The following is a 26,694-nucleotide window of genomic DNA, read 5'->3' as shown; positions in this document are numbered from 1 at the left end:
AAAATATACAAGTGTGCAATCATGATAACCACAATCATGATAACATTTATCATGTTTGAATTCAATATCTTTTCAAATGTATTCCATGAAGTTTCAAGCCTTAATTCACTTATTCCTCAGAATCAATAATCTGAGACTGGTAATATTATCCCCATTTAGAGAGACACAGAAATAAAATTTAAAACACTTCTCCAGGTCACTGATCTATTAGGGATTATAAGGATCAGAAGGCACAAGCACTAGATTCAGAGTGTACTTTTAATGATATCAAATCTGTTGGAATATCGAGCCATATGAATGTACCCTTGGGGGAGAGATAAGCCAGAGTTGCTGGCCAGTATTTCTGATGCTTTAAGGAAGCTTCCTATCTGTAAGTATATTCCATTATGTACTCTACATCAAAGACATAGAAATTGTCATGAAAGATACATTTTGTTGTAATAACTAAGGTACATTGTGCCATTCAGTGTAAACACTGTATACTCTTGCATACTGAGTAATTTTAAACATCTCTCTTCTCTAGTTAAAGAAATCAGTGAAAAGGCCTGACTTGATGGTTCAGTGTGTAAATCCTTGCCTTGCACATACCAGGACCATGCTGGTTCGTTTTCTGGCAGTACCATTTCCCATTCATCTTCCTGCTTGTAGCTTGGAAAAGCAATATATGATGGCCCAAAGCCTGGGGACCCTGCACCTACATGGGAAACCCAGAAGAAGTTCCTGGTTCTTAGCTTTGAATTGGCTCAGCTACGACCATTGCAGCCACTTGAGGATTTAACCAGGAGATGGAAGATCTTTTTGTCTCTCCTTCTCTTTTTATTTATTTACTTATTTTTATTTGATTTTTATTGAAAAGTCAGATACACATGGATGAGGAGAGACAGAGAGGAAGATCGTTCATTTGTTGATTCATTCCTCAAGTGGCTGCATTGGCAGGAGCTGAGCCCATCTGTAGCCAGGAGCTGGAGCCTCCTTTGGGTGTCCCATGTGGGTGCAGGATCTTAACGCTTTGGGTCATTCTCAACTGCTTTCCCAAGCCACAGGCAAGGAGTTGGATGGGAAGCAGGACTGCTGAAGTTAGAATCAGCTCCCATATGGGATCCTGGCACATGCAAGGCTAGGACTTTAGCTGCCAGCCTACCATGTCAGGCCCCCACCTTCTGTTTTTAAATCTGCCTTTCCAATATTCATGAATAAAAGAATACATCTTTTTAAAAAGTCAATGAGAAATATTGTGAAGCACTATTAATAGAACACCTGGAATGGAGAATCCAGTTTAGATCAGATGACAGAGGAAGTGTTTATATATCATACTGAAATGGGCTTTAATTTAACATAAATGCAAAGTAAAACATGGGGGATGGTGGATTTGTTTAGAAAAGTGTAATCTGGTCAATTCATTAAACAGAAAACAGCTAAAGATGCCCAATATTTCCTTTCCATTGAGCAGGTAGCACACACAAGGACTGAAAGATAAGTAATTTCTCTCCTGTCAGAAAAAGAACAGTAATGTGTGGAGTCACAGAGGAAAGAAAGTAAAGTTTTACTATTCTTTTATCATTCTTGGAACCAAAAATTTAAGAGTAGGTAGCTATACTCATGAAATTCAATAGCCTTTTCAACTGACATTGTCTGGGAGACAATCTTGAACAAAGAACAAGAGATCAGGATGAGTCAGTGTGGAGGAACTGGAGAGATCTTGCTGCTGAGATTTAACAGAACAGGCCAGAGCTGGATCTGGATCCCGGTGTGTACACAGAACACAGCATGAACACGAGATTTAGCTGTAGTGTGTCTGAATATGAGTCTACAAGGAGAGAGAAAGTTTGACAAAAGTTGGGAAGTTCTGAATCTAGCCTTTCCTCTTTAATTTTATTGGTGGCATCTGACTCCTGCATGAAATATAAACTGAAAGATCACATTACTTTATGAGTAGCAACTTCAATTGCCATTCTATTATATATTCTAGTCACAACAATGAAAAGAATAGCTAATCTCATCATTAATAATTCTCAAGGTATTCAACATAACACTGCTGATATATTGGCTACATTTGGTTTCAGTTTACCCAGACTATAATGTGATATTTTCTAGAATTTTATTACCAATTTGTATTAATTAATTATAACTAAGTAGAAAACTCAAAATGAAATATTCCAAGGTTGTTTATAATATTGTCAATGGAAACAAAATATATTAGTATGTAGATGCCATTAAACATTATTAAGAATGGAAAAGAAAATCGTTGGGAATGTAGGAATTCCAATTTTCCCTGTTGGTTATATACTGAGCTTCTCTTTTTAGATAAAATTACTTTGTTTGGAAATTAGGCCAGACGTTAACGATACTAAGAAGGCTCTATTTGTGCTGTGACTGAAGGACGTGAGCTTGTCCCTTTCGTCCTTGCTGTCCTCTGCTGAGGGAGGTCGCATGTTTGACCTCTCTGGAGAATGGAGCAACATGGAGACATGTTGAAGCAGAGAGCAAACCCTGATCTCCTGTCAGATCTGTTTGAGCCTTGATTCTGGACTGCTTCTCTTCTGTAACTCTGATCAGTACTTCATATGATTCATAAATTTCTCTGATACTTTGTTATGGCGGCAGGAATGGACTCTTATTGCAGATTTGTAACTATTGATTGTTGCACAGATATTTTTCCTCTGGAATTCTACATGCATAATTATATAGTCAAGGCCAGTGAGTACCTCTGTGCGGATTAATACTGTTATATAGTTCCTTAAAATCATGAATACCCCTATTAATCACCTCTTTGGGCAGGAAGAAAAACCTCAGACACAATGTATGGATGGGTGAATGCTGGCACATCACAGACTTACAATAGAGTATTCTCATGGTGCAAGCTAATATTCATGGAGATTTGTTGGAGATTCATTCTCATTTCCTTGATTTTCATAGAGAAAATGAATTAATCTGTGTAGGGGGCTTTCTAGATAACGGGTATCCATGCTCTAGATAAATGAAATAGAAATGGAGTGATAACATTTTGGTTTTGCTTTTTACTTCATAACTGGTATTTTTCATAATTATAATTTTATTTATTATTTTTATCATTTTATGATATAGTTCCATAGGCTCCTGGGATTTCCCTTATCTGCTCCCCAATCCCCCCCACCCAGTTCCTCTATATTATTAATAAAGTATAGTCCTTCATACACAGTCACATGTCTATCATTGCAGGCATGGACAATGGCAGAGTCCACATCCTATTATCAAGATAAAGTAAACAGTTTCATTGAGAGTCCCTCTTTCCCAGGAAGTAGAGATGTATACTACATTGTATCCTAACATCTGGATATGTTAGTCTCCATTTCACAGTTACTGTACATCCCCTTAAATGAAAAGTCACAATACAAAATCAACAATAGGAAGAAAAATAGAAGTTTACAATGCTATGAAGTTAAATAACCTGTAACTAGATATGACAGTCTCCATTACACAGCTATTCTACATCCCCCTTAAATGAAAAGCCACAAAACAAAATCAACATCAGGAAGAAAAAAGAAATTAACAACACTATGAAGTTAAATAACATGCAACTGAATGATTAATGTGTTGCTGAAGAAATGAAAAAGAAAATCAAGAACCTTCTTGAAGAAATGATGCTACTGTATGATCTATGAGTCATTGGAGAATTTAACAAGAAACTTGTTTTGTTTTATTTTTTTTTAAAATTTTGCTTATTTATTTTACCTTTTTTTTATTGTTGCTTACATTGTATTATGTAGTACAGTTTTATAGGCGCTGGGGATTCCCCCCACCCCTCCCATACCCCTCCCCCCATGGTGGATTCCTCCACCTTGTTGCATAACCATAGTTCTTCAATGCTCGCTTCCTACTTCAACTTATATTTTGCAAATCTTACATTTTTAATGAATTCATGCTCTGATAAGTATTTCTTAGGTGTTACCCTTTCTTAAGCTCCCTCCCTCACCTGAGTGTGTGTGTATGTGTGTGTATTCATGTACTTATGTATGCAACTCATGGTCTCGTAGACAATTAAGTTACACTCAGAAAATAACTGAGCCATTGTGTGATGAGTATTTTGTTGCTAAACATGGAGGGGAAAAATCAACCCAAGTTTTAGGATGTGCCAAAGGATATTTGAATTGTTTTAAGAGGAAAGAAAGTGATCTGAGTGTAATGGGAGGATGTATCTTTTCAGAAAATATATAAAAGCAAAATATTTGTAAAACAGGAAATATGATCTTGAAGACACCTAGGAACCCACCAGGGAGCAAAAATAATTGAAGCTGGCCAGTGGTAAGAACAGCACAGAATAGAAGAGAATGCCTCTCATTGTTCACACACAGTGGTGAACTTGGGAACAGATGCAGAATGGGGATCTAGAGTCCCATCTACCAAGTCAACATGCATTATTCAAATACCCACTGCAGAGTCTGTGAAGAGTCCACACTATTACACATGACTTGCCAAGAGAAACAAAGATTCAGAGCCACTATTGAGATTCTTGAGTTTGTATGTTGGTATTTTGATTCAAATGTATATTTTGAAATATTGTGTAATTCAAAGATTCCATAGTGAGGAACTCATCTTAATTTTTCTAAAACTGACGGAGTTTTAAAAATCAAAATTTCTATGTCTCCAGAGAATTAGGATAGTTGGCAACTCTGGTTATAAAACACTCCTGGGGTTGGGGGGGGGGGGATTTCTAGCCCAAGAGCAAAATTTTGTAATTCCGAACAGTTACACTTCCCATTTTAATGAAGAGTAATGGGTTCCTTTTTGAGTAAGAAGTATTGCAGGTGAGAACTGAGAGGTGTGCATTGGGAAGATTGGCAGAGCAACACCATATGGGCTTGCTATTTTCAAAGAAACAATAATTGTTTTTGATACAACCACCCTGAAATTCCATTGCAATTTAAAACTAAGATATGCCAGTTAGTCAGCTGGTGAAGACATAGGTCGCTCCTCCAGGGTCAACCAGAGATACTCTGCACAACCATATATCCCAATTACACAGAAACTTTAGCAAGATCACGGGAAGCGTATATTATGAAAAACTGTGTGCGTTTCAAAAATATTTTGAGCTAGAGATATATTCCTTAATTAAATTTTCCATTATTTCTTGAGAGAACTTTGTATGAAGGGCTAAAACCTTACAATCTTTCTTCCATGCCTGATTCCACTTTGTATTCTGAGTCTCAACCACCATCAGCCACCAGCTGTTAGGTTTTACCTCATCTCCAAAGACACAGCAGAAACAATAAGTATTATTTTTGATGAGAACAAAATCCAGCACTCCTATCTAAGGATCTGAACTGCACTGATCTCCATAGTAACTAGACAAAAATATAATTTGGATAATACATTTGAAAATGATGTGTCACACAGGCCATGCCTGAATGGAACAGATGCAAGAAGAGCAAACAGGAAAATATAGAACTTCAGGCCTTTATAGAATAATGCAAAGTTAACTTACAGTATACTTGAGGTAGATCTTTAGAAGTTCACTTTACAGTAGAAAAAAACGATATCCAGAGAGGTTATGTGACTTTTCAAAGGTCACTAAGAATTAAAGCCGAGGCTTTCTACTCTATCTCCTGAACTCAATTCTTAAAAAAAAAAAATGCCTTCCAAGGCAAGGTGAGCTGATTTAATAACATGTAGTCTTTGCTTTGTCTCAAAAACACACTGAACATTATTGCATCGTGCAGTTTGGCTAGTTTGACTCCAAGAACCAAATTTGACAAAGGAATTTTACTTAGGAAGTGATTCAAAAACATACTGCTAAGGAAGTGGGGAAAGACATTGGCGAGAGAAGGCCGTCTAGAGGGTGACTGGTAAGCAAGATACTGTTAAGTGCAAAGTCTTAGCTGCTCTGGAGAGCTTTTGAAGGCAGCGTAATACGTGCGTCTCAGAGATTGATCAAGCAGAGAACAAGAAGGTAGTGTATGTCACTGCTCACTAGTTGTTTGCTTAACGTTGCTCCTACAAGATGCAGAGTCTCTAGATGGTCTGGCATGTGGAAAACAACGCTGTAGTGACAGAATGACCAGGGAATATTTGAAGCAAAAAATGGCATGTGTCGGTACTTGGAAGGCGGAATGGTTTAGAAAGCACAGACCCTGGATGTCACAGCATCAGGTCAGTACACTTTCTGTACTACGCATCTCAGCATTATGTTACATTCTGTGGGTGTGGGTGGTGGATTAGAGTTTATGCTATTGGAGTTGTTCGTAAGGCATTCGCTCCTTCAGGATCCCTATTTGTACAGTACTTTGGTTTATCTACATTGATTAGTCTGTGACCAGACTTATAACCCTATGGGACAAGATGCATTCATTGTGTCTTTGTTAAGATCTAGTTGTGCTATTGCTCATGCTTGGTAATTATTGGGGATAGGAGCATAACAATAGAGTCCCATGAATATCCCAAATTACAAATACATCTCTTCCTTCCCATTATGTGGCAATAACCAGATCTCTTCATGATAATTGAGATGATTACCGCTAATGGAATAGCTATGGCTCACTTCGCCTACTTATGTAATGACAATAAGAGGCCAAATGACCAAAAACATCTGTATTCTTCAGTTTAATGGCTCTTTTATGTTGTTCTTTAGAAGAAGCATTATTATGTTGGGAAGCTGGACTTAAAATACTACAGAGAACAAGTCCAATCAATACATCCATGTGGGTGGCACGTTGATCCATTCCCAATGCAACTTTCTATCACCCCACCCACGTTTCAGCTACTGAGCAAGCCACCTCACAGAACAGCTGTTGTTCCATGATCTAAAACATTTTTTTAAACGGAGAAGCACATGAATCTCACACAATCATCGCACATGGGACCATCGATGTTATTTCATGATAATTTCAATATTCTATTAAATGATAATTCTGAGAGATATGGTGCATTATAGAATGAATGGATTTCATGACTCCTTGCATTTTGTTGTACATGCTCCACAAGGCAATGGATGTGATAATCCTCAGCATGTGAGTCACAGCTCCAATGGTCAGGTGGCTTTAGTCATTCCATTGTTTAAATAACCATTGCTTTCTTTATTCATTTAACTAAGTATGACATGAACAGTATATTAACATTATATACACATTCAATGAATTTGTCTTATGTAATTGCCTGGGTAAATAAGAAAATTTCAAGACACAAATTCAGAAACCCAGAAATTACTCTTCTAAACACAGATTATTTTAACCTGTTCTTGAGCATCATGTTAGCCAAGGGATGTGTTATGTAGTGCTTTTATTTCTGACTTTTTTGTTGACATAAAGTTTGTGATGTTCATCCATGTTAATATGTGTAACAATTATTTGTTCTTATCATGCTTATTCAACAATTTCCTAATTTCACTGTTGTTGGATGTTATTAATATTTGTAGGTACTGGCCATTGTGAATAAATTAATTCTCAGATTTTGGTGGATTTGTAAACTCATTCCTCTTGGGTATGTTCTTAGGAGTAGAAATGCTGGGCTATAATATTTGTGTTGTTTCCCTGAAGTGAGTCATACAAAACAGTGGAGTAAAGGTTATACTTCCAGCAATGTTGGAGTGCTTTGGCTATTTCTCTTTATGACAACAAACATTGTACATCATTTTACTTTATGCATCAGGTGGTGTGTTGTGGCATTAAATTACAGTAACATTGGCATTTTCATGTTTAGTAGTGAAGTGGAGCAATCTTCTATTTGTAAATTAATCATTTGATTATCCATTTTTGTGAAAACACTAGAAAACTTCCCCATGCTTTAATTAAGTCTCTTTCTTATTACTAACGTTGGGTATTATTTATGTCTGTGTAGATAGGTGTTGTTGAATACATTGTCTAAGTGTAAGGTTTGATATTTCACTTTTATGTGGATGTAACTTGATAAATAGTTATACCTAAATATTAAATGATAAATTTTGGAAAACTTGTTTACCAAAACAGATCCTTAAGGAAGTAAAAAAAGGCACGTTGTAAACATGTAAAATCCATCTAATTTTCTACCTGTTTTTTTTCTTTCTTTTTTTTTTTTTGTATCTGTCTTTCTCCTCTGTCTTTATTCCTAGTCCTCCCTCGAATCTCTTTCCCTCCTCATTTCTTCTTGATTAGGGTTTATCATGATTTATCCCTTCAAAAAACTTGTGAATTTGCTAATTTATCTATTGAGTGTTTAAAATCTGACTTCATCATATCAGTTTTAGCAATTTTATTGCTTTATGCCTCACTTTTTCTACTTCCTTTGACTTAATTTTCTTTTTTCTTTTGCTTCTGGAACTTAAGATCTTCAACTAAATGCTTATTTTAGTTTTTGAATTCTGTCTTATGAACTTCTGCTTTGTAGGTTTTATTTATTCTGTGGAAAAGTAGAATTATAGAGGAAGGGAGAAACAGAGAGATCTTCCATCTGTTGGGTCACTCTTCAAATGCCTACAGAAGTTAGGACTGGAACACTCCCAGCAGTGAAAGCTGGGAACCAAGAGCTTCATCTGGGTGGGCCTCCCACGTGGTTGGAGGAACAGAAACACTAGTACATCTGTGGCCTGGCTGGCACATTGGAACGAAGCTGGTTTGAAGGGAGGCAGGCCTCAAGCGCACTCGACATGCGATGTCAGCAAACCAGACTCTGCCCCTACAGATTCCTTTACTAATCATGTAATTTCTACAAGAGATAACTATGATTATTTGAAATACATAGCAGTCATTGAGTGTTTACACTGTACTCAGTATTCATATAGCACCATTTACATTTCACTATATTTGTCTGATGCTCTGTTTTGAACTGTCCTCTCCAAAATTTATGTTGTGATTCAGTTGTTAAGATAACAGTGGAAGGTTCCTCCTTCATTAATCACCACTGTCATCTCTGCAGTGAGTTCCTTATATGAAGGGCAGGTTCCTGATAAAAAAAGAGTAAGTGGTGCAGTGTCACTCTGCATCTATTCCTTTGTCCGTGTTAGGACACAGCACAAGGTCCTTTGCGAGACACTGGTGGTATGCTCTCAAATATCTCAGCTTTCAGAAATATGAGTTATCGTTCATACATTTCCCAAGCTATGGCTTCTATTATAACATCAACAAGCAGTGTAAGAGATCTAGTAATATTCTTCCCTTCCTTTGTTCTTTCCTTTCTGTACAAGACTCTTGAAAAATTCAAGGAAAGAAGAAAATAAGTAATTTCGAATAACCTATATATAATATCATTATTTTCCATGTATTTTAAAATATTTTGAAGACATCAGTTCAAGTATAACTAAAAACATCAGCATTTATGTAATTAACTAACATTTAGTATTTATTTTTGCTTTTTCCCTTTCATATAAAATTACACTAAATGAAGTAGAAAATTTTTGGTTTATATTCACTGAGCTTTGATGAATGTGTACAGATGCATAACCTATACCCTATCAAGAGATATAGTTTTACTGTCTGGGTTGTTTCCAGTTTGCGGATTTATAATTCATGGTAAAGGGTAGATACTTGGGGCAAGGTGTAACCTGCCACTTGAGAAGCCAGCATCCCGTATTGCAGTGCCTGTGTTTAAGTACCGGCTTTGCTTCTAACTCCAGTGTTGTGTTGACACGCCACGTGGGAGGCAGCATATGATGACACAGTCCTTGGGTACCTGCTGTTCCCATAAGACACTTGGGTTGAGATCTGAGCTCCTGGTTTTAGCCCAGTTACTGCAAGCTCTGTGGGAACTGGAAAGAAGGAAGACTTCTCTGCCTCTATTTCTCTGCTTTTCAAATATGTAAAAATAACAAAAAATCACACGTAGAATTTAAAGGTAAGATGTAAATTCCTCACACTTATTTATTAGACATATTTACAATGATCTTAAGTAATCACCTATGAGTCATATGTAAGATATGTATTGTGTTTTGTAAGAAAACACTATAAAAGTTTCCAAAGTGGAAACTGGATGGATTACTTGACATTTTCTACTGCAGTGTTTGAAAATTTGAGTTGTCCCATATCCTTGCCAACATTTGTCAGATATATAATGGCCAATTATTGTAATACAAACATGAATCATTAGGAAACTGCATATTGAATGAGACACAATGAGATGCCACAACACTTCTTATGACTTGAAAAGAACTGAAACTTAAAAATATGATTCATCTTGTATGAATCTATTCTTTGCCTGATAATCATGAAATCATTCCCTATTTCTTTCTTTCATACTTGATCAGTGTGTAAATTAACTGTCTTGTTAACTTCAACGTATCTTTTAAAATTCAAAACATACTTCATTTGTATCAATGATAGGTGTTTATTCTACTTTGAAAACTTTCTTCTTTAACTGGAAATTTCACTTCACTTACATGTAGAATAAATGCTCACATGTTTGATATAGGTATATCATATTACTCTTCTAAAATTTGTACTTTTGAAGTTAATTACTTACCTTCTTTAACATGATTTTTATACTTTCATTTATTTCCTGTTCATCTTCGAGAGGGCCATTTGGAAAATATCTAAAAATTCACTAACACATGCAGACTATCTTTTTTTTTAAAAAAAATCTATCTTTATTGTAGACAGGCTACATGTTTAAAGCTCTTGCCTGGAATTAATCTATGATTATCATGGTATGCATTATCACTCATGCTTTTGTTTCAATTCCCTCAAAAGTCTGCTGTTTTTATTGCTATAAGCATGCAATAGCTTTATATTTTTCAATACGTATTTCTCCCTTTATTCTTCCACTCAGAAAAGAATGGAAGGTAGTCCTACAGGCATGCAAAAAGAAAATTTAAATCCTTATGCTTTAAAAACTTACAGAAATTTTTATTTTGTTAATGTAAATATTTTAAAAAGTGTTCAAATCTGACAGTAAAAGTAACAGACATAAAACTTTCTATGTTTGATAATTGAGTTATCAAAAAAGCAAATGTTCACCCAAAACTTCAAATCTGTATTAACTCATTAATGAGGTTTTCCAAATAATTTAGAAAATAATATCAATCCTGAACATGTATTTCAGAAGACTTAAAAAAAAAGAGAGAGAGAGAGAGAAATCTTAGCTTTCTGCTTTGAGGCTAGCTTAACATTAATTCCAAAACATGGAAAAGCATAATAGAAAAGAAACTGCAGATAATACTGAAAATTCTAATCATTATATCATTAAGATAAAAAAACAAGAAACAGAGCACATACACTGGAAAGAAACCATACTATTAATATCTTCAAATTTACTATTCTTTTCATTAAAAAAAAGTATAAAAACGGTTACCTTTAAGAAGTTAATTCACTTCTTGAGGTTCCTGATTCAGGATCATGATACAAACACATTTGGCTCAAAAGTCTAAAAACAAAAAAATGAGAAAAATATACAGTAAAACCTGGGATGCTGGCCACGAGTAGCATCTAATCTCCTGCTAATGACCTGGGAGAGCAGGGAATGATGGCTCAACTTGCTAGGTCGCTTTGCCCATGTGGGAGACCTGGAAGAATCTCTTGGTTCCTGGCTTCTGCCCAGTTGGTTACTGTGACTATCTAGAAGGTAAAGATGGATGAGTTTTTCTTTGTCACTCTAATACTGATGTCCAAATAAACAAATACCGAATAAAATTTTAAAAAGAAAAGGTAGCACAAGTGCTGACTCAGAGGTTTGTGTTGCAGTGTAATGGGTAAAGATGCCACATCCCATGTGGGCATCAACTCAGTTCCAGTTGCTGCACTTCTGATTCAGCTCCCTTCAAATGGCCTGGGGAAAGCAGAAAAGATGGCCTTCACATTCAGGCCGTTGCCACAATATGGGCGACCTGGAAGAAGCATCTGCTTCTGGCTTTGGCTTTGCACAGCCCTGAATGTCATGGCCATCTGGTGAGTGAACTAGCAGATATAACATCTCTATTTTGGTGTTTCTCACTCTCATAATTCTAAGCTTCAACTTAATATAAAAATCTTTTCTAAACAGTGATGAATGTTCCAAACTTAATCTATAATTATGATACAATTCAAAAAAAGCTATCAGTGGTTTTTCCAAAAAATCGATTAGATGCTTTAAAATTAACATTAAAACAAAATTACAGCCAATTTTGAAGAAGAAAGGTGATGAATTTACACAGCAGATATAAAAAGTTTAAGAAGTATTTAGTAAAAACTCAAGATTAGTTTGGTGTAGAGATAGAAAAAAATGAAAAGTAGATTAGAATTTCTTGAAATGAACTCACGGTTGGCTAGCAATCTGATTTATAAACAAAGTGGGAAAGGACGTGCCACGAAGTCATTTAAGTTTAAGTTTAAGTTAGATACCCACATTTGAACAAAAATGAGTTTGGTTATTTAATGCATAGCATATCTAAAAATAAGTGCCATTTTGTTAAATTTGAAGGACAGAAAAGCACTCTAGAGAGAAGTCAAAAGGATAAAACTTATACTACCTTGGAGTCGGCAAGATTTTTCAAACAGTGACATGAATACTAATAAAAGGAGATGCATTATGTCAAATGAAAATTTGGAACCTTGGTTGATTGAAAGGAATAAACCTATACTGGAATATCAAGGTTTAAGGATATATATAGTAAAGTAGTCATGCTTATCATTAAGTCTTAAAAGTGACTAAGACAAACGTGGGGTAGAGCTCTAGGAAAATGCACAGAAAAGATGATTAAGCATTTCACAAAATGAGATGTACAGTTTTCCACTGAAACTACAAGCCAGTGATCAGATTGACTTATCATGAGAGCAACTCCAGTTAAAACTAGAATAGTGTAATAGCATGAGGCACTGGAGGCACTAACATGTTGGAAAAGTTGGAAATATGAAGGATGTTGTTAAAATATCAAGTGGACAGCTGCTTTTAAAATTGCAGGTTCTCATTCATCTTTTGAGGTTGGATATATATCCTCTCTAGTAATAACATCATTCTTAGTTCTATTGCTAATAAATAAGCATACAAAACTTTAAAATGGGGCATGCATAGCAGTTTCTTTAAAAAAAAACATGTATTATACGTGCATATACGTGAGGTACAGCGGTAGGGACTGAGAGACAAACAGCCAGCTCCCATCCCCTCATTCACACTCCCATCCACTGACTCACAGTTTATAGCCAAGGCTGGGCCAGAGGTAAACACGTGAGCTAGGAATTCAAGCCTAGGTTGCTCCATGGAGCACAGAACGCACTTACTTGACTTACCACCATTGCTTCCAAGGCTTCACATTAACAGTAAACTGGACTCAGGGACCAAAACCAGAAATTGAACTTAGATACTTTGGTGTTGTATGGATGCAGATATTTTAATCTGGAGACAAAGTGCTTATTCTAGTGGTTCTATGTTCAACTGGCAAAACTGGAAATTGTGTAACTTTCAATTGACACTTGAATGTACAAAACAATTGTGTCTGACTCACACAATGCAATAAACTACAGGAATGAGGATGCGAGACTTACAAAAAATGGTATAATTGGGGCAAACTGTATTTTAGAAATTCAGTGATGAGTAGAAGACTAGACAGAAAAAAAATACAATTCCATGTATAAAAAGAGCAAAACAGGAAATACAAATCCATTCTCTGGAAGTCAAAGTTATGGTTAGCCAGGTAATATGAGAAAAGCTTCTGGAGATGGACAGTGAGTATGTAAGCTTTTCATTCCAGGTTCTTGCCTTCCACAGAGATATACATAGTAAGGGGTGACTGGAACAGTGTGAATTTGCTAGAGAGGGGATAAACATAGTTCTTTCATGAATGTGACCTGCCCTCACGCAGAGAAATATCCCATGTGATTGGGCCAAAGAATTGCCCAGAGAGAGAAAAGAAGAGTCTGGAAAAGATAACAACGTAAGATTGGGCAGCTCTGTTTCAGAGTTGGAACATGGCAGAACGGGAAAGGTACACTTGAGTTCCACAGCCAAAGAACATGTAGGTCTGAGTGCATTCCGGTGTCGAAAGAGGATGAAAGGGCATCCTCACAGGTTGGTGGCCAAAAGAGAGCTGAACTCTGTAATTCCCCTGCTCCATTAAACCCATCAGCTGCTCCTCTTCTCTGCTGCAGATCTCTGCACCCCTGTGCTGTATTACCAGCTTTCAAAGTTTTCTTTCCAACCTTTCATTTACTCATCCATTAATTCTGCAGATCTAGAAGGAAAATGCATTCTCTTTAGCCCCTATAACAGTATTACTTGTTCACCTGTCACCTGGCTCCTACCTTTTTCAGTATTATCCTTCTCAACATATGAAAACAAGACTTTTCACAGCAGATATCTAGACGTAGTTCTCAATGAAGTCGTCCCCCTCCGGCCCCCTGGGAACTTCAGAGTCACAGTACTTGCAGTAGGGACAGAGGAGGGACAGAGGACTGAGTTCATCACAGGTTCTGTGAGACTTAACTCTGAGGAGTAGGAGGGAAGTAGATGCTGGCAGCACCTGTTTTTCCAATTTGGGGGAGCTGTTCTTCCTGGTAGATAGGTGTTCTCTTGACCGAATAGTCAAGTAATGTGGTTCCCTCTCATCTTCTCTTCAGCTCCTCAGAATCATCCCTAAATTCCCCAGGATTTGTGTGCTGACAGAGGGTGTGTCAGGGACTCCTCCAGGAAACCATTTCTCCACGTCATAAAACACATATCTAGCTTATGTAACCTCTGTGGACACGATTCACAATTCATCGTATCCAAACTGCTTATTAATAATTTAGCACAATGTGTAATCCCCAAATGACTTGAATGACATTACTCTGAACGTTATTTAAAAGAACACCTCAGAAAAAAAGTGCCATCAATTATGCCTCCTTGGTTATTTTAATTTTCCTTTATTGCATCTTGGCAACGAGCAATAACCATTCACTGAAACAATGAGACTTTATAGAGCATGTATTAATTACAGCCATATTAAGAGATACTGTGGCAGTGCCTTTGGAGCTAGCAATGGCCAACGTGGGCAAATTTTGAAAAATAAATTAGCAATTACCTGCTACTATTCTTCCCAACCACAACATAAATGAATAAATGTTTTTTATGACATTCCTCAGTCCCAAACAGAGACACTACTGTTGAGACAATAGAAAAGATGGGGGTTGATGACCTTCTGCTGGTGGATCAGGTTATTCTAGAACAGAAAAGCTGTACCAAAGGCTGTTTTAGCAAGTGTCGCACATTCAATATATTTCCTGGCTGAGACTCTTTTATCTTTGGCACTGGACATTTTGTTCTGCTCACTCTTGACCTTTTGTGAAATCTGCATAGTCCTTCTGCAAGTGTCGTCTTTACTTGTCAGCTGTTTGTTCCTGTGGTTGTGAACCTCCCTCTGTCCACAAGCGTAACAGATCAAGACACCCAGCACTGCGCTTGGTCACTTGCACTTTGGCAGCGAAGGTAATAAATCAATGCCCGGATTTGGTATTAGCTGTGTGACTTCAGGTGTGTTGGTCTGTGCCTTTGAACTTTAATTTCCCAATTTATAAAATAGGCAATCCATCATAAACATTTAAATAGGTATTGTGACACATGTATGTATTACATATGTATATATGTAAAAATATACGTGAAATGATTAGCTGCCACCATATTTTTGCCAATCACTATGCTGTGAAATTGGCCTTTATTGATTTAGAAAGAACTCTTGATCATATATATACTTAGCAGCATTTCCCAAAGAATATTCTATTTACTAGATGATGAACTAGTGTGTTAGAAATTTCAGGAAAATAGAGCCAATTGTGAGGACTAACTGAAGGTATGGGACAGTTAGAGGGACAGACATTTGAATCAGCAGCCACAACATTGCTTGGACATCTATGTCCATCCTTTAGGAGAGTCACATGCTTCAGTCCCGGCTCCTTCGGTTTCAGTACAGCTTCCTGCTAACAGTACATGAAAGACCTGAACAGTACATGAACAGTACATGAAAGACCTGGGTTTGTGCTTCAAGCACCTCATGAAAACACAGAACAGCCCTGGCTGTTTTGGGCATTGCAGGAGTGGACAAGCACATGGAAAATCTGACCTCTATTACAAATTAATTGAAAAATCAATAAAACATTTTAAAATGTAGAGGAAATGTAGTACAGATATAAATATTTGAAAGAAGTCGACTCACGACACTGTGGAAGCTGTGTCATCCTGTAACATGCCATCCATAAGTTAGAGAACCAGACATCTGGGGAACTTGACCATGTCCAAGTGCCAACGCCTCGGATGAGGGAGGCTGACTGCACAACCCTCAATCCAGCACAGAATGCTAGGATCCCCATAGATGGGATCAAGAAAACGCAGTGAATTTGTGTCTCCTTTTCTTGCAATACCCATGACCTCAGCCTTTTTAGTTTTACCTGCACACATGCTAGAAAGAAGGTGGATCTTCCTTACTCAACCCTCTGACTCCAATGCCAGTCACTTCTGGAAACACCCTCACAGATATTCTCAAAAGTAACATTCTGCTGGGCTATTGAGGTATCCCTTAACCCCAATGAAAAGCCTAAAATAAACCATCAAAGTCATCCCTTGAGCTTTTCCATAGTTAACCTGTAAAAATAGGACACTACTTCTTTCTTATTTATTTTTGTAATCCAGATACCCACTGAGGGCTTTATTCTCACTAAATATTTAGGAAAAACAGATATAAAATAAAACCATCCTAACACTAATTTACCAATCTTCCCTTGTAGGATACATACAGTACTTCCTAAGATATGGGACACTGGATTCTGCATTAGGCTGATTCTGCAGTACTTTTATACTGTAAATCACCCAATTGCTGATTCTTCATGTGGACCCTCCCTCTAATAACTTTGAACTTGAATAAATGTCAAATAAATGTGACTTGGAATTTTTAAAGCTGCTGAAGGAACTTGGCAGGGACAGCGTTGGTATTATGACTTGCACAACTCTACATCATTTATTCTGGTTCTTTTGTCCTTTGCAGATCCATTTTCTTTCTTTCCATTTTCTTCTGGATTATTCCCAAGAATTCTAAGTTATTTTCTGCTGCAATGCAGTTTCCTTTGTAGCTGTCATCTGGACACCCTGGCACCTATCTTTTATGCAACACATCATCAAGATCTTCTTTTACAAAAGAAAGAGCTCTTTCTCGCAGGGAATCTAAGCATATCTATCTATCTATCCATCTATCTACTTACTCACTTGTAAAGCACAATCACAAAGAGGAAGAGAAAGAGACAGAGAGGTCTTCCACCCACTGATTCATGTGCCCAAAGCGTACAATTCCTGAAGCTAGGTGGTCCAAAGCCGCAGCCAGGAGCTTCTCTGGGGTCTGCCAGATGTGTGCAGGTGCCCAAGGCCTTGGGCTTTCTTCCAGCATGCTTCTAGGTGCATTAGCAGGAAGCTGGATCAGAAGTGGAAGGGCTGGTAATTGAACTGATGCCAATAAGAGATGTAAGGACTGTTGGGGACACCTTATCTTGCTATGCCACAGTTCTGGTTACACAAGCATAAGCTTTTCTAATACCAATTTTCTTTTTGAAAACATTTGAAAGAAGCAGGTACGGTGGTATATTTGGCAAATCCTCCACCTGAGGTGCCAGCATCTCATATGGGTACCTACCTGGTCACGTCCTTGTGCTAGCTCTCACCCAACTCCCCATTCAAGGCCTGGAGAAGCAGCAGAGGTTGGCACAAGGCCATAACCCCTGAATGCACACGAGATCCAGGAGAAGCTCTTGGCTCCCAGCTTCACCACGCCAGCTCTGGCTACTGTGGCTCTTTGGGGAATGAACCTGTAGGCAGAAGCTTTCTCTCTGTCATTCTCTCTCTTTGACTCTCACTTTCAAGTAAAACTAAATAAATCTTTTTTTTTTTAATGTACACAGCATTGCTGCATTATTTAAAAGGAAGAGAAAGATGTAAATTTGAAAAGTAGAGAGACACTGATTTGTGTCACATAATACACTACAGATGATCACAATCAGATTTTCCTTACTAAACTTACAGATTTTTTATGATGATCAATGAAGCACGAATGGCATTTCCACGGAGCTAGAGTCATGGCTTTGATACATATAGAAAAATAAACAAGTAAATAAGTTTGGACAATTTTTATGAAACAGGGACTCAGCATATTGGCTCAGTGGTTAAATCCTTGCCTTGCACTAATACATGTCCTGGCCACTCCACTTCCCTTCCAGCTCCCTGCTTATGAACTGGACCCTGCACCTGTGTGGGAGACCTATTGGATGCTCCTGGCTCCTGGCTTTGTGTCTGCTCTGCTCTGGTCATTGTTACCACAAGGGGAGCGAGCCAGAGGACAGGATCTTTCTCTGTGCCTCTCCTTCTCTCAGTGGATCTGCCTTTCCAACAAAAATAAGTAAATTTTAAAAAGAAGTTTATGAAACAGAATTAATCCTTTCAAACAATAAGATATAGTACAAAGTTATATGTGGTGTTTACAAATTAACAGGTATGACAATATAATAGGATTGAGTAGAACAGAAATTGAATAGACTTAATCAATAAAATTGATTAGTTTATTTAGTAGTTCAAGTTAATGAGCAAGAGATATACTTTAAAATAAATGACGTGGCTATTTTAAAATAAAAAATATTAAATCCTTATGCCATATATAAAGAAAACTTTAAAATAAAAAATAAAAAAATAACTGTCATGACAAGGATTTTCTAAGTAAAGATTAAATTAAAAGTCAGAGTTAAATGTAACATAAGAAACATAGAGGTTAAAACGCCTCCTGTTAAAATAATTTTCAAATATTGAGAGAAGAACTAAAAATTGAAAAAGCCAGCAAAAGGTGCAATGCTGAGTCATAGCTGTGAACAGACTACCTCACAGGAGGATATTAAAAATTAAATTTATGCGATGTTGAAGTGCGAATTTAAGTAAACTGAGGTGCCATTCTCCCTCTACCCACTATATTGGCAAAAATATGAAAGTCAATGTAGCTGAGGGAGGAAAGTTGGCTCTATCAGATAAACTATGTATGAATCTGAATTTCATCTCAGGAACGACTCTTCTAGGAATTCATTCTGAATATACACTTTCACCAATAAAAAATCCATATGGAAGCATTTCAGCACTTTTTAATTGCCAAATATTGTATCCCTAAATATTCAGAGACGTTGGATAAACTATAGAGTCTTTCTAAGTCTGTAATAAAGATGAAACAAATTATGAATAAAATGATGTGATTTCCATTCCGAAAAAAATGTGCATAGGAAGGAGGAATGAAGCCAAAGACAATGGCTAATGGCTGCAAGGCACTCGAGAAGGTGAACTGAAGCAGAGAAAAGAACAACAGTCTGTTACACAAAATAAATTCATTTACCAGGGAAATGTGTATCTACTTTAGCTCATGCAAATATGTTGGGCTTCATAGAAACCAAAATTTAAATCTGCATAAAAAAATAAAACCAGGATTTTTGTGGATGTAGGTTTTGCCTAATAAACTTCATTCTACATTGATATATTTGAAAATATTGCTGTTTCATTAGAAAAAAAAAAGAGACATTTCAAGGGCGACTTCTCAATGTTACATCTCAGCTGTGATCATGGCACTTTATTCGTTTAAAGGAAAGAAGAGTCCAGAGTGTTGGGGAAAAGGCACAGAAGACATTTGTGTATTTGTGGTGTAATTGTGGAAACAATTATTTTCTTTTGGCATTTATTTCCATTTCTTAGTGTTTTCCTTTACTTGCCACTGTAATATTTCTCCCCAATATATAGAAAAAAAAACCAAAACAGAACAGCCATCACTGTCATGTCTCTAAAACATTATGCTATCTGGTCCTTCAGTTATTTAACCGTAATTATTCATGAATGGATCCAACCTGTCCCAATAAAATCATCTTAAAGTCCTATATATTTACAAAAGCAAACTACTAAATATTCCCTTAAAAATTAATTTATAGAAAATGATAGTTCTACAATTATGTGTGTTAGAATATTGGACTAATCTTCGCTTTTAAAAACTTGTTTAGAAAAATATTAATTTGGTATCATATGCATTACAACCCTAGAATAATTTTTTGGTCTATTATATTGGAAACTTGAGAAATAGAATTTTTTAAAAAAATGTATGAACAGTAGATGTGCTTGCAGGTCTTTTTATGTCTTTGATTTCTTTAAGGAATGCGTATTTGCTTTAAGCAATGTTTTTATTGCACAAGGCTTTTCATTCCTCGGTTAAGTGAATTCACAAGTAGTACCCTTTTCATACAATTGTAAGTGGAAATAGTTTTGTCATCCATTTTAAATTATTTGTTGTTAGACTACGGCTATGTCAATGGCTCATGCATTGAGTTTTTCTTCGGCTATTTTACTTGATTCATTCTAACAATGTTATTGGCAGAAACTTTAGAGTTTTCTACGTACATCATATCCGTGAACAGACAATTTATTTTATATTTTTCAGTCCAGATGTCTTTTATTTCTTTTTCTTGCCTAAATTGTATGACTAAACCATCTAGAACCACAGTGAACCAAAATGGCCAAACAGCATTTTTTACTTCATTCTGACTTTAAATGAAAAGCTTTTGGTCTTTCGCCATTGAAGAAAACAATGTGATTTGTCACATGGTCTTCATTAGGTCAGGATGGCTTATTCCTAGTTTTTTTTTCCAATATGTTAGTATCAACGATGTAAAGATGCAATCCACAGAAAGGGAAAATGTATTTGCAAATTATGTATTTGAGAAAGGATATGTGAAAAATATATGATACTCCTAAAACCAATAATGATAAAATCTGATTTTAAAATGGGCAAAAACGTAGATAGGTCTCCAAAGGATATGCTTAAATAGACAACAAATCCGTGAAAAATGTTTCGTGTCATTAATCATTAAAGAAAGGCAAATGGAAACAATAACTGTTCCTATTATATCCATTAGGATGGTTACTATATCTGAATATTCATATGTACTTATATTACATTTACATAACAAATTCTTTAAATGGTGGGGAATCAAAATTCTTGTGTACTGTGATGAGAAGTTAAAATATTATAACTACATTATTGCATAATGGTTATGGGTAGAAGGTGTTTGCCCTCAAGTTTGAGAAACAAGCTGGGATTCCAGTATCCCACACTGAAGTGTTTCAAATAGAGTTCCACTTTCACTTCCTACCCCACATTGGGAGGCAGCTGATGGCTCAGAGTTTCCGGTCCTATCATGCATGTAGGGGATCTAATCTAAGTTACTGACTGCTAGTTTTTGTCTGCCCTGGCTCCTGCTGCTCTGGGCATTTATGGAGTAAACCCATGGGTGGGGGTTCTCTTTCTGTCTCTACCCACATCTCAAATAAATGACAAGAAATAAAAAGAAAAACTAAACAAAATTACAAAGCTCTAAATTTGCTGTTCCTCAAAATACTTAAAACCTGCTTTTCATATGATTCAACGATTCCCCTTCTGTGTCGATATTCCGAAGAACCAAATATAAGGTCAGAGTGACATTTGCACATTCATGCTGTTGGAAACATGAATCATGAAGTCCAAAATGCGGAGGAGAACTAAGCAGACATTGAAGGGTTAATAGACAAATGACACGCGAATTACACATATGTTGGGATACCTTTCAGTCTGAAAAAGGGAAGAATTTCTAACCATGCCACAAAGTGGATGAAACTTAAGGACGTTGTGTTAAGCAGACTGAGCCACAAAACGAGAAATACTGCCTGAGGCTACTGGCTTGAAGTACTTGAATTTTATAAGTGTGTTTGTTCAATTAGAATTCCTTTCACCTTAATCAGCATGTATTGGGTTGGAGCAGGAATGAAGAGTTCTCACAGGACTTAGGAGCCCCTCTCAACCTCATGTGCACAGCCCATTATCACTGTGATAAAAATGTGTCTGCGTTTGTATGTGTCAGGATGTTGTTCACCATCTTTCTCTGTCTTCCACTTAGGGTTTGCATCTTACTCTACGTTCACATAATGAGCACTCCTGCCTGTTACATCAGCTTTCCACCAAGCAGGATCTACACAGGTGCATTGCTTGTGGAGAAACTCTGCAGGACAGTGCTCCATTCTCAGGAGCAGGGAAGGGACAGGCGGCATTACGCACAACTTACAAAGGCAGCCTTGCCAAGTGGGGCAGAGGTGAAAATATTGATGCTCTTTTCTGAGCCATGGGTAAAAATACTATTAGCAGACAGACATAATTCCTTAAGAATACCACTGTACTGCAAAAAACATATTTACTTATCATCTTATAGAATACAACAGACTGAGGTTTTGGAATGCTTTTGGTAGTTATGCTAAGTGATATAATACAGATTTTTTAAAAATCATAGCTACTTTCAAGATTTCTTGAAGATTATATTAAATTACACTCTGAACTACTAGAAATATGTTCCACTGCTCGGAATGCCTATCAATGCATAAATTACTACAGTAGATTGCCACGGAGAGATTTCCAGGATCGAGAAACTCATCTCTTTGGGTGGATAATTTGAATTTCAATATCTAATTTTGAAAAATGTGTATCTAATAAAATTCATAGCATTTCTGTGAGGCAATTAACAAAATCAAGATTCTTACATCTATAATCAATCAAACTTTCTTCCCAGGAATGCTTCTGAATAGAAAAGATCTGTGCTAAAGAAGTTTTGAATACATGACTATACCATAAAAACACGTTCCACACAAGCATTATGTGTACAAATCTTGGGGAAATTGGAATACAAGTAACAGAGTAAAAAGCACCACTAAAAAATAACAATGGTTTAAGTAAATTTGAAAGCTATAATGAAACAAAGCCAAAAAAAAAAAAGACCTGTAATGAGAAATAAATCAATTGATAGGAGGATCTTGCACGGTAGCCTAGTGGCTAAAGTCCTTGCTTTGCATGTGTCAGGATCCCATATGGGTGCTGGTTGCTGTTACGGCTGTTCCACTTCTCTTCCAGCTCCTTGTTTGTGGCTTGGGAAAGCAGTGGAGGACAGTCCAAAGTCTTGTGGCACTTTAACCAATGCAGGAGACCTAAAAGAAGCTCCAGGTTCCTAGAATCAGCTCTGGTTGTTGTGGCCACTTGGGCAGTGAATCAGTGGATGGAAGATTTTTCTCTCTGTCTTTCCTCTTTATAAATCTGATTTTCCATAAAAAATACATATAGATAACTTAAACAAAATTTCTAGAGATGCAAACTATACTGCAGGAAATTATGCATATATACACACACACACACACACACACACACACACACACACACCCGTAAGGATAGAATTAAGGGTAAGTTAGTGAACTAAAATGCCTAGCCAAAAGACGCTGTCTAAATTAAAACACAAAGATGAATAATATCATTGAAAAATGATTTAGTCATTAGGCAAACAACCTGATAAAAAATATTTTGAAATCCCTAAGATTACACCAACTGAAGAGGCATGAAGAAAAAATGTTTAGAGGAAAAACAGAAAAAAAAATTTTCAGATTTGATGAAAACTTCATCTCACAAATTCATAAAGATCCAAAGAACCAAAGCACAGCAAACCTAAGCAAAGGCACCTTCTCATCGAATTGCTTAAATCCCAAAATAAAGAGAAATCCTTCCCATCAGATAGAGGTAAAACACGCATTATACTTATGTACAAAGGGAATAAGACAGAGCAGGCGTCCTCCTTGGAAACAGACCCCAGAAAATAGCACCGCACTGTCTTTCACACACTGAAGACAAATCTGTGAACGCTCAATTCTTTAAAGCAGGGGACAAGAAATGTTTTGATATCCAAAGTTAATCAGTGAAGCACAGCGAATGCTACTGGAGACACATCAGGTAGGAAACAAAACTCCACCAGATGGAAATCCACATTAGCGCAAAGCACTCACAACAATAACAAAAAAAAAACCCACCTCATTTATTTAATACCATGCTTATTGTACATCATCCTCATATATGTCTATTACAAGTTAAATTAGTAGTTTGAAATTCCATCAATAGAAAATTCCAAGGACATGTTGTTTCATTGGCATATGCTACCAAGCATTTCTGAAGAAGAATATTAATTCTGTGGAAAAAAAAATCCTCCTTAAAAAAAAAGGAAAGAAGGAAATACTGTCTCAAATCATTCAATTATTTAATGAGATAAGCATTCTTTCGCATTCTGGTAATTCTACATTCAGGAAGTTCCTTAAAAGCAGAGATAAGGAATGAATTATTAACAAAGTATTAGTAAACAGAATCCAACTGTCAGAGGACACAATGAACACTTGATAACAAGGTGCAATTTATTTCAGAAATTAGGCTTCTGTCTCTCATTCACTCACACACACACACATATGCACACACATGCCATCATGTAATATACCATTTTTAAGAAAGTCTACTTTGGACTGGACTTGGTTCTAGTGTTGAAAACAGCAGTGTAGACGCTGCTTTCCGTACTGAAGTATCTGGGTTCTCTGCCTTTTGCTGCAGAATCCCGCGGGCAGCAGTTACTGCCCAAGTAGTCATGCACCTGCAACGCGCTGTGAGAGCGCTGGACCTGTCCTCCAGCTCTGACCGCTTTAGCCCGGTCTGTGGTAGACCTTTGGGGAATGAATTGCTGCATGGAAACTACCTTGGTCTCAGGCTCTCAAATGAATTTTTAAAAATTTATTTTTATTGGCAAGGTGGATTCACAGAGAGAAGGAGAGACAGAGAGAAAGACTTTCTAGCTGCTGGTTCACTCCCTAAGTGGCCAAAATGGCTGGAGCTGAGCCAATCGATCTGAAGCCAGAAGTCAGAGGCTCCTTCCCTGTCCGCCACGTGGGTGCAGGATCCCAAGGCTTTAGGCCATCCTCCATTGCTATCCCAGGCCACAGGCAGGGAGCTGGGAGGGAGGCAGAGCAGCTGCGTCATAAACTGGAGCCCACACGCGATCCTGTCACATGCAAGGCAAGGACTTTAGCCACTGGGTTACTGTGCTGGGCCTTCAAATGAATTCTTTTAAAAAATTAGCCATCACTTTGGAAGACATAAAGACCAGTTAATACAATGAAATACTGAAATCTCATCATGATTTTAAAATGTTGAATTAAGTAGTAATAGAAACAAACTTTCTCAAGCTGATAATGAGCATCTTTGATCAATCAAACACTCTTATTAGACTTAATGGGGAAGCATTTAATGTTCTCTTTTATTACTGGAGGCTTGTGCTAGGGCAATAAAATAATGAAGAGAAGGGAATAAAAATGATCATTTAGATTGAAATTAAGACAGAAAGCCGAATTTATTAATAGAGCATATAATTGCCTCTGTAGAAAGTTTTATTAAAAATATATAAAATGGTTAGCACGACTAAAGGTGAACTTCGTAAAAGAGCTAGATGCAAAATCAATATACGAAAAAAAATTGTGATCCATGTGAATGGTCTTTAAAAGGCTCACAGAAATATTTATTACAAAAGCATTTTTATACCAATACGAATTTATCTTTTAATTATATTTTCCATGAACTTCTTGAAGCTCCCTCATATACAGAATAAAAAAATAAAGCCTTAAAATAAATACTATTCACAATGCCTCAAATATGAATACTTAATAGTTAATGTGGAAAAAGAAATGAAAACCTGTATAATGAGACTAGAAACTAACTCACTGGAAGGACAATAGACGTAAACAGGCAGATGCACTCTGCTCACATATTGTTATACTGAATATTGTGAAGACATCAGCTCTTAGCGTTATCTGTTCAACAGAACACCATTGCAGATGACAAAGACAATAGCTATTGTGGATGGACAGGTTTTGATAAAAATCAATGGAAACGCAAAGGATCTCGAATTTTCTATATAACTTTGAAAAAGAATGATGAACTGAGTTGTTTCACATTATGTGACATGACGAATATTATTGAACCTTTGATAGAGAGGAATATCTGACAAATATAAAAGCATGGAAGAATATGGAAGGCATGTTGTTAATTTCTTTAAATTTAACAGTGCATAAGATAACACTGTTAACAATTTTTATCAAAAGGATAAATCTCTTGTTACATGTTTTTAACACAATAAAAATCAGAAAAATACAAAAAACGAAACACAATCTTCCTGTATCATGAATACTACTAATTCTAACTAGACAGATTAGAATAGCTTGGCTTAGCAGTTAGGATACCTGCTGAGACACTTGCATCCTTAAGCTGATGTATCAGAGTACCTGGCTCCAATTGGTTAGTTCCCTGACTGCAGCTTCCTGCTAATGCAGATTCTGCAACAGCCAGAGGCTCAAGTTGTTGGGTCCCTGCTCCCTTAAAGGAGACCTGGATTGATGTGCCAAGTCCTGGCTTCCACCTGGTCCAGTACTATCCATTTTGTGTATTTGGTTTGCTGGACTGTACATTTATAACATTTAGTAAAAAACTTTTGCTTAAGATAAGATTCCCTGACTTTGGAACAAAGCCTAACCTCCGAGAGGACAGGGTGGCAAATATATCCAGAGCTTTCCATTTACTAGGATCAATTGTGACTCAAACATCTCTCAAGTTTTCCAATGTCGTAACTCATGTCCAATGTCTACCCAGGATTGCTTTTTCCTGATGAGTTGGAAGCATCTTAACAGTACTTTAGTTTTTTTTGCTTTCTCTCCAATATGGCACAAGTTTACCAAGGTTGGTCACTTAAAGAGGGAGACGTCAAGAATCAAAAGTCATGCTCTAAAATCTTGCCAGGGGGATGCAGCTTGAATATTTTGCATCTTTCAATCGTTTCTAAAATAGTCTAAGAGGAATTATGTAGGAAAGTTTGCTTTGACTACTGCCTTAAAAAGTACTAATGCTTCCCTCAAGCTCAAGTTAAAACAGAAATTAAGCAGATA

Source organism: Ochotona curzoniae, unplaced genomic scaffold, assembly GCF_017591425.1.
Source record: "Ochotona curzoniae isolate NIBS_2020 unplaced genomic scaffold, NIBS_Ocur_1.0 contig_66, whole genome shotgun sequence".
NCBI lineage: Eukaryota > Metazoa > Chordata > Mammalia > Lagomorpha > Ochotonidae > Ochotona > Ochotona curzoniae.
This window is presented reverse-complemented; position numbering follows the sequence as displayed.